This window comes from Petaurus breviceps, unplaced genomic scaffold, assembly GCF_028583685.1.
Source record: "Petaurus breviceps papuanus isolate PSGF00001 unplaced genomic scaffold, PetGlider_PUasm1.0 140, whole genome shotgun sequence".
NCBI classification, from domain to species: Eukaryota; Metazoa; Chordata; class Mammalia; order Diprotodontia; family Petauridae; genus Petaurus; species Petaurus breviceps.
The window spans coordinates 38,334,155-38,344,257 of NW_027185698.1; the positions used below are offsets into that span (position 1 = coordinate 38,334,155).

The window sequence follows — 10,103 nt, forward strand, 5'->3', positions numbered from 1 at the left end:
GGTATATTTTCTGCACATTTTTTTTTCAAAATCTAAGTTGGTCAAAGGATCCTCTGTGAATGAACATCTGTCTCTTTAAATAATCACCCCTTTTCCTCATCACTGGAATTGTCTCTGTGTTTTTATTGGTTCAATCTGGAGCACTTAGTTCCAGAGTCCTTGATCTGCAGCACAATGGATAGTACCTCTCTTCTTGATGTTTCCAACTATAGACGTCAAGTGGACAGGCCAAGAGCTCCAAGGAATAGAATCACTCCCAGGCCATCTACCCTATTTCTGCCCCTAGAAATCCTTGTGGAGGATCCTGACATCTCCATCACTACTAAAAGCAACAATCACCACTAGGAAAGTCAAGGAAGCCTAGATGATGTCATGAGGGAAAAATGGCACCAGCTTGTGCCGGGGAGATCAAAACACTGAAATCAATAATCAGATACCTACTATGCACCACTAAACAAATCTTTACCTCAGGTAACACTCTAAAACTCTAAAAGTTGCAGGGAGTTGTCAATATGTATTGGTGAAAGGAGTTCGATACAATCAATTTCCTACACAATGAAATGACAAGGATAGACTGTGCGTGTATGTGTGTGAGAGAGAGAGACAGAGAGACAAAAAGAGACAGAGGCAGAGAGAGAGAGGAGAGGGAGGAACAGAGAGATAGGGGAAAGGGAGAGAGAAAGTGAAGGAGAGACAGAAAAAGAGAAAGAAGAGAGGGAGGAATGAAGAGAAATGGGGGAAAGGAGAGTGAGGAGGAAGAAGAGAGGAGAGGGGTCTTTCTGTATTTACTGGAAGACCACTGACTAGAAACTTAGAGGAATCATCAAATCTGCAGATGTTACAAAACTTGTGTGAGCCTGGAATATGTTTAACCTATCTCTTTGTCTACAATATTCTAAACACCTCAAGTATCAATCACACTTATAGATTTGACTACAAATACAGCTGTCTCCATATCACATTAACACTGAATAAAACTTGAATAATTAGAACTTGCAAGGGCGATATTCTCAGTGATTGAAATTATCACCGAAACCTCCAGGAATTTGAAACCTTGCCAGGAGAACGCTGTCAAACTACTCCATCATACGCAAAGAATTTCCTATCCCATGTGTTAAGGAAAATAAGAAACAACTTCTCTGGAAATAACTCTTTGCATGAAGTTATTTAGAAAAGTAATCTTGAAGGAGGCAGCAGCGGAACAGAATAAACCAGTGGAAAAAACACTGGACAAGGAAATGAGATTGAGGTTCTGGACCCAGTTTGCAAACACAGGCTGAGTGCAAATTAAAACTGCCCACACATCACCTTGTGTGGGCTTCGGCAAGCCTCCTCTCTGAGGCTTCGTGTTTTTCAGCTACTAAATGAGAATGATAGAAAAGACAGTTTCAAAATTCCGTTCTATGTTTCTATGCAATTGTATGGGAGTAAAGGACAAGAGATTGAGGGGGAAAAAGAAACATAATGGCATGATAACCATCTTAAAATATTTAAAATGTTGCTATATGGAAGAGAGCTAAGACTTAGTGCTTCATTTCTCACCAGGCAGCATTCTAGGCTTTCTTGACTTCATACTGGAAGGTCACCCCAACCCTGGAATCCATACCTTGAAAATACCCTCTTGGGGTGGCTAGGTGGAGCAGTGAATAGAGCACCAGCGCTGGAATCAGGAGGACCTGAGTTCAAATTCAGCCTCAAACACTTAACACAAAAACTAGCCGTGCAACCTTGGACAAGTCACTTAAATCCAATTGCCCTCCAAAAAAGCCAAAAAAAAAAAAAAAAAGAAAATATCCTCTGCACTTGAGATCTCTCTCTCTCTCTCTCCTCTCCCCCTCCCTCCCCCATTCTCCCTTACTCCACTACAGGAAGTCAGCCATGTCTCCAGATTTGCCTCTGAACTGAGTTACCTTCATTTCCCATCATCCCCTTTTCGGCTTCCTTTTATGTGCTGTTTTCCTCCATTAGAACGTAAGCTCCTTCAGGAGAGATCTATTTTCCTTTTTCTTTGCTGTTCATGAGGTTTAGGCTTTGGGTTGGAGTTACACTAGAGTCCTTTCAAAGAAGATGCTGTATTCTAACAACCCTTCCAGCACTAGCATGCTACAACCTATGTCCTAAGATCACTTATGGCTCCCAAATTCTATATTCCATATTCTAAGGTCTCATCCTGCTTTAAGAATTTAAGGTTGGCTATATCTCTGACTGAAATGAATTTTCTATAGCCTGAACCAGCTGTTCCAGAAGTCACATCATCCAAGTAACTAAGAAGGCACAAGTCAGCCCACAAGTATGTGAACTCCATGAAACATTTTATTCATACTGCAAGCAATAAGAGAATGCAATAATCAGGGTTAGCAACACAGGTCACTCCTCAGGAAACAATGACTTCATCGCTGAATGTGCAGGAGACAGCTGGAATGAATATGGAAACCAAATTGCCAGTTGTGTTTTGCCCCCTGTTTACTTAAAATGGGTCCTGACCCAGCTAAAATTAAAAAAAAAAAAAGAAGTAAAAAGCAAACCTCCCACATGCAAGTTGCCCCTGGAAGAATACCTTCAAGCCAGTGGGAAAATGTATGCAAAGATGAAAACTTTGGAAACTTAAAAACACAGCCACATGTCAACTTCAGGGCACTGCTCCATAGCAACAATTATCTCAGCAAAGGAATAATTCATGGAATGAATTTCTATTGGAGTCAGAGGGAATAGAGCCAAGTGTTTAGAGAAGGAGGTCAGGCATCAGAGCGTGATTGGGCCTGGTACAGTGGAATGAGCCCTGAGAGCCGGAGTACAGAGACCTGGTTCTATTTCATTTTGGCATGGACCGTGTGGCTGTGGGCAAGGCACAAGCCATCTCTAAGCCTCAGTTTCCACATCTATACAATAAGAATATTGGACTCTGTATTAATCATCAAAGTTTCCTCTTTGAATTGCTGTAGTTCTGGCTTCAAAACAGATTGTCCAACTCATAAGTAAATCATCAAGTTCTTAGTTTCCCTTGTAAAAAAAAAATATAATACAACCTGTAAATAATAAGGATGAACATTTTGGCTTCTTAAACAACTTCAGAATAATTATCTCAGCTATTATATTCAAAAGAGCAGTGTGTGCCCATGTCTCATTTTCTTAATATTTAAAAGGAATTTCTGCAGGCTAGCTAAAGTTAAGCATCTGAATGTTTCCTTGGGAGAGGGGGAAAAGTGTTCATTTAGTAATGAAAGTAATATAGCAAATAAAGTCTAATTTTTTTTTCCATTCCAATATATTCCTTGGCATGGATATAATAGCACTTCATAGTTTCCAAAGCACTTTCCTCAAAATAGCCTATGAGTTAGTGAGTAGAAATATTATTATCCCCATTTTACAGATAAGGTCACTGAGGCTCAAAGAGAAGAAGGGATTTGCCTACAATCACAACCAAGACTAGGCTATCCAAATCTTTTCTCCCTGAGCTAGTGTATACATATTCAGTGAATTAATCAAAAGAAAGAAATGGCTAAAAGGAAAAATTTTAAGCAGAGGGTCTGAAAAACCCATAGGCAAAAAGTTCAATCCCTATCACAGAGGGTTGGTGGTCATTTTGAGATGAGATTTATTAATTTAAGCATTTAAAACTCACATTCCTTATATGCTATCAATCCCACAGCAAGAAAGCCTTGGAGGAAGGGGGAGGCCTTTCACGTCCCCAGTGAGGCAACTATACGCCAGTATATGCAAAACCTTCTAAACCCAATCTGGCAAAGGACTCAGCTGGTTCAGGGGCTGATAGCAATCAGGACTCTGCTGCCTTGGCCAATCACAAAGCCCCATTTAATACACAGGGGTATATATAAAAAAAAAAAGCTATCAATGGCCAAATATTTAAATAGTTGTCTCATCTTACCATCTGCTTCTCCTGCCATTCACTTTAAAATTAATAAGGTTGTTATTAAAAAGAGGAGCTAATGTTGCATCTGTCTTCCTTCAATTACAGATAATTACTAGACTGCACCAGCCCAGTGAGATACTTTTTCTAAGAACAATGGTATCTGATCAGATTTGAATTTTCTTTCGGAAAAGAAAATTTATTTGGTAAATTCCAGACCAAGAACGAGAAATTGTTGCCACCCCGCCCAATGTGGTCTTATCCAAAAGTAATACCTATTATTTTAGAGTTTACAAAGCATGTAAGAAAAGGACCTCTGCAAATTAAAAATCAAGGCAGAAATTACTAATTATTCCATGAACAAAACTCATTAACCATCATCCCACACTCTTATGGATGGCATTGATTCAAAAGAAAAGCATCAAATTCTCACCCACTCCCAATCAATACATATGTAGAGCTAAGAAGGAGTTTAAAAGGAATCGATAAAATTAGTCCTATTTTATTCAACTTTTCAAAACCAGGTGGTGAGAAAAGTACTAAACTGATCAGGAAAACAGCAGATTCCCTACGTTTTCATTCAAAATTTGTGTTGAATTTATATAACTTTGGACAAAATGCTTGTCCTTTTTAGTTTATTTTGTCACTGTCTGGAAATGGAAGGGAGTGAACTCAATTAGCATGATTAGTGTTTTCTTTTGACACTGAACATTTCAGGATATAGAATATAATGACAGAAGCCACAAATACTGATAACTATCGTCAGTCGATAAAAGCATTTACTGAGTACCTACTATGTGCCTACTGCGCATTGTGCCATAGAAGGCTAGAAGCCACAAGATATTCCTAGGATCAAGGAGAATAAGGACCAAAATAGAGGAAAGTGAGGTTTCATACCTTAAAGAAGATGTATATTCCATGTTTTTCTGATAAAAACATAATATCATATTTAATATCCTAGAGAAGAAAAATGCCAACAATGAATTTTCTCATGGAATATGTATTTCCATTGCACAGAACATCAGGACATTCACTGCTAAAGCACTTTGCAGCTCTGATATTTTGTTCTGCTTAGGCCTGAGAGACCTTTCAGTTCTTCCTTTCTGTGACTGATAAAGGGCACATTAAAAACATCTTTGAAATCAGAAGACCTACTTTTGAGTCCCAGGGCTGCCACTCAACTACATATGTCTTGGCATCATTTCCTTATCCATAAAATGAGTATATTGACCTAGATGATCTTAAACCCTAAATCTTATGATTCAATGACTCATGCACATAATATGTTTATGTAAACCATGTTGTGAGGTCCCCTCCCCAACCCAAATCCTAAAAGTTATTTTTCAGAACCTCTCTGTAATCCTGGGCACCATTCCAAATGCAACATTTTAAAAGAGATATTTTATGTTTTGAAGCCATAAAGTACTCTGCTGTGGCCTTTTCTCCCTCTCCTCTCCTACACTGGTCACAATCAACTTTTCCTAAAACATTGTTTCATGATGATAACAAAAGAGGAAGTGGGAGATTCTTTTTGTTACATTCTATGGGGTTACTCCCTATTTAAAGAGCCCCAGATAGTCTAGAATTAGAAAGAAGAAAAAGAAAACCAAATGATATTTTATTGATTGTAACAACAAAAACCTTAGTAAATTTTAGGTTTTTTTATCCCTTTTTCTTCTCTGTAAATTATGAAAACAAGGAGCCATTAAAATAACAGAGGTGATGGAGAATGACTTTACAGAGGGTGACAGTCACACCACTGGTGAACACAGATCTTCTGGAGTTGGGGGGAACTCTTTTGCTTCTTTAGACAAGGCATATGCAGACAACGGGAGTGACAGATGTTTTCAGGTTCTTGGTTTGCTAGATTGCTATCAATATGGCTCCCTGTCTTAATTGTTTATAAATAACATGGGACTTGAGCAAGTGCAAATCAAGACAAGATGCCCCTCCACTCTTAGAGGTATGGTGACACGAAAAAGACAGCTGGCCAAATTGCAGCCCGGGAGATCTGAAGGTACATTTAACTAAGCAGACACAAGCTCACATTCACTGTTTCAGAGAATCATGGAAAAAATAGCTAGCAGATCCCTTCAAATACATAGTCAGACCTCGAAATAACCTTGGAAATCTAGTCTAATTCCATCATTTTTCAGATTAGGAAACTGAAACTCAGATAAAGCCAATACCCAAAGACATGGAGTTAATAAATGGCAGTTAGGGGCACAGTAGATAAGAGTGCCAAACCTGGGGTCAGGAAGACTCATCTTCTTGAGTTCAAATCTGGCCTTAGATACTTACTAGCCATGTGACCCTAGGCAAGTCACTTAAGTCAGTTCACCTCAGTTTCCTTATCTATAAAATGGGCTGGAGAAGGAAATGGCAAACCACTACAGTATCTTTGCCAAGAAAACCCAAATGGGGTCACAAAGAGTCAGACATGACTGACAAATGACTTAACAATAACAAAAGGTGCTCAATAAATGTTTTTTGCCTTAAGTTGGTCTGTTCTTTTTGCTTTAATTAACAGTGCTAATGAGAGCCTTAGCTGGCCTTCCTAGCCTGAACAACAAGAGCTGAGGCAAAACCTAGGTATTCTAGATTTCCTCGTTTAGTGTTCCAAAGGTAGAAAAAAAAAAGTCGAAAACATTTTCTCGAACAAGATGGACACTTGCCCTCTGGATAATTAAGCTTCATTGTGTACCCTAGACACATTTCTGATCCTCCAAAATTCTAACAACATGACAATTACTGGAGGAAAACAGGATTGTGCCTTAGCTCTCCGGGGCCCTTGGGGAATGATTGGACTCTGGTAATTGGGTCTTTCTACAAAGCTACTTCCTTGGTAAGACTACTCAAGACACTCCTCGATTCTATGCACCAAAAATTATTTCATTTTCAAATTATTTTAACAGAAATCTTTCTAAAATGTATTCTCTATCTTCCTACCTTCTTAAACAGGGATTTCTAAGTGCAATTTCCCTGATGATTCAGAATCGTAATTAAAACAATTATTATACCGAATTGTAAAAGTAATGTCCTCAGGCGTCACTGAGGTCTATAAAGGTGATTTCCTGAGAATTAACCTCAAGGTTAGCTTTTTAACATGTTTCTCTATCCTGTTTGCTATGAGTTTGGAAGTCATATAAGCATACTTGCTAGAATTATGGGTAAAATAAAAAGGAAATTGTGAATTGTAACATTCTAGCTGTGTTTCTATATGATATTAACAATCCAGATATTTTCCTGAGGATAGAAATGCTTTCTACATTCCCAAATAAAATGTGCACATATAATTTTGTGGGTAGAATTGCCTTCTCTGAAATCCAGAGAGGGAAAACAAGAAATACCTATAAGACTGAGACCAACTCAAGCACTTGAAATGGGGGCTATGAAGGAATGGAGAGAGAGAATGCATCAAAGGGAGATTTTTAAGACGATCTATCAGCTGTTGATTTTATTCCCCAACAGGCATTTGAAATTAATTGAAATGAATGACAAGCAGAATTCACAAAATGAGTAGACACATTGAAGACTGTGTACTGGCCATCCAAGAATAAGATTAGTGACATGAAAGACTCATCCAATCCAACAAGCATTTACTAAAGATGAACACTGCAAGAACATTTTTTTAAAACTATTTTCTCATCCACAACTTGTAAAAGCTGTCTATTCAAGTCGAATAGGCTTGCAATCTGGATTGGAAATGAATTGTCCACACCAAAGAAAGTGCAGGTATTTTTCATTTGTTACAGTTATTTTTTTCATATAGTGCCAACTATGGCCATGGACGAGAACCAATGTGACAATTCCGAGGAATAACCAATACAATATGTCACCTCACTCAATAACCAATTTCCCAAAGATATAATCTTGTTTTTAAGGTGATGGATTTCCCCCCTACCATCACCTCATTTCTTTCTGAGACAGCATCTCCTTCTTAAGTAGCCACTGTGATAGGATTAAATAAATGCCAAACAATGTTTCCATTTCTTGGAAGGTGATCGTTTGGTTTAAATGAAGCAAGCATCCCATAAAACTAACCTTAACCTTCTCCAAAAGGAAGTGTGATTTTTATAGAAGTTCCACTGGGGAGAGCTGTCAAATAAAACCACCAGGGGATAGGAAATGTATTCATGAGACAACAAATGAAATTCAGCTGTCACAAAATTAAATCTCTGAATCTCCCTGAAAGAATACTTGCTTTTCTAGGCTAAAATTAAATTAGAAGAGAAGTTTTGCTTTCCTAAGATGCTTTCTTTAATATGTCATAGATAAATGAAACATTGAGAATGGCCACTTGTAGGTCCAAAGGGATTCTTCATTGTAATTCATTTATATTGGTAATCATGAACTAAAATTTACAGAGCATCAAAGGCCCAGAAGTATGGGTCCCTTTAGCTTGCAGTTTTAATGTCTGTTCTGACATCTGCCTGCTTTACTCTGTATAGGTAGAATACTATCTGCCTACTGTTGGGATGAGAGAACAACACCACTGGACAGCCCCAAATCTCTCTACCTCCTTTGTGCTTCTTACCACTCCCCTCCCCCCTCCCTCAACTTCAGAGATCCTACCATCACATTCTTTTCCTTTTCCCCTGCAACTATTCTTCTCCTCCCATGTTTATAACCTGTCCTTCTTTGCAAACATGGCCTCTCAAAATAGGTGCTTAATAAATTATTTTTCATTCATTCATTCACCCTTCATCTTCTTTCCAACTCCTAGAAATGAGCTATGTTCCAAAGATTTTTCCTCAGCTTAACTGATTCCCTTGAGGACAAGGGACTGTCTTTCTTTTTGCTTATATGTGTACTCCCAGTGCTTAGAACAGTACCTGGCACATACATAAACATTCCCTCTCTCCTTCCTTTCCCTCCTTTTCCTTCTTCCCTTTCTTCTTCTTCCTCCCTCCTTTCTCTTTCTTTCCTTCCTTCTTCTCCCCTGACAATTTCATTCCCTTTCAGGGCTTCAACAAGTATCTCTATACAGATGACTCCCAAATCTATGTCTTCCTTCTGAGCTCTAGACCTGCACTTCCAACTTCCTAATGTACATTGCTACCTGGATGGTCCACCACCTCTGTGGACAAGTTAACCTCTCTAAGCCTTGGTTTTCTCATGTGTAATGAAAGGGTTGAATGAGATGTCCTCTACAGTCCCTTCCTCAATCTACAATCCTATGAAGTTAAGAGTTGATGATAGACAGAAGTGTTCAGTCAAGGCATGTCAAGTCATCCCCCAGCATTTAAAGAAGAAGCGATGGAGCAATGGAGTCGGGACACCCAGAGAGCCCAGCCTATCAACTGACATCGATTCACTTTCTAACTAAACTTGGGCAGATTGCTTAATCCTTTTGGGCATCAAGTTCCCCGTTTGGAAAATGCAGAGGGTTGGAATAGATCATAAGATCATAGATTTTAGAGTTAAAACAGGACCTTAAAGCTTCAACCCTCTCATTTTACAGGTAAAAAAAAATTGAAAACTAGAGAGAAAAATGAAGCAACTTCCCCAGGGCCAAAGAGCTAGTTGGTGACAGTGATGGGATCCAAACCAAGGGCTTCTTGATTCCAAGTGTAGCACTCAATCTTATATATACATACATACATACATACATACATACATATATATATATGGCTATAAGGTCCCTTCCAAATCTAACTTTCTATTTATACTAATAATCCATAAACTGACTCAGATGCTAATGAATTCTTTTGGCCTCAAGTGTATAGCAAGTATTTCCTAGGTTCCATTAAAATAGTTAAGTTACATTTAAAATCTCAATAATTTTAAATAAATTCCATTCAATTCAAGTTTGCTACAGAAAACAGAATTCTCTGTTCTAGGCACTGAGGGCATACCAAGATTAGGGTCTTTCACTATGTTCATGCCTAGATCCATTCCCATCTTATCCTTAGTCTAGAACAACCACTCTAAGTTGCTTGTTCAGCAGACAATATTTTTTTTCACATCTCTGAAGTGAAAAGAATTATCTGGTCTAAGCTATACCTTCAAAGAAAATCTCTCTACAGCACCCTCAACAAGCAAGTCAATGCTTTGAATACCTTCTATGATAGGAAACTTCCTATCTCCTGAGATAGACTGTTCTACTTTTGGATAGCTTACTGTCAGGAAGTTTTTCCCTGACATCAAAATGAAATCTGCCTTCCTGTAATTTTCATCTCTCTCTGTCTTTCTGTCTCTGTCTCCCTCTCTCTCTCTTTCCGTCTCTGTCTCC

The 10,103-nt window shown here is 38.4% G+C and overlaps 1 protein-coding gene across 5 annotated transcripts in view; it reads right to left on the minus strand.

Annotated features, from left to right (window-relative positions):
* The window catches only part of AFAP1 (actin filament associated protein 1), a 271,615-nt gene that overhangs the window by 193,721 nt on the left and 67,791 nt on the right, over window positions 1-10,103 (minus strand). The window contains exon 1 of one of the 5 annotated variants that reach the window (XM_069070356.1): window positions 4,766-4,874. The exons of the other annotated variants lie outside the window; for them this stretch is intronic. The gene's annotated coding sequence lies outside the window, so the exon portion shown is untranslated. Of the gene's footprint in view, window positions 1-4,765; window positions 4,875-10,103 lie in introns of those variants that run through there. 5 annotated transcript variants of the gene reach the window in all.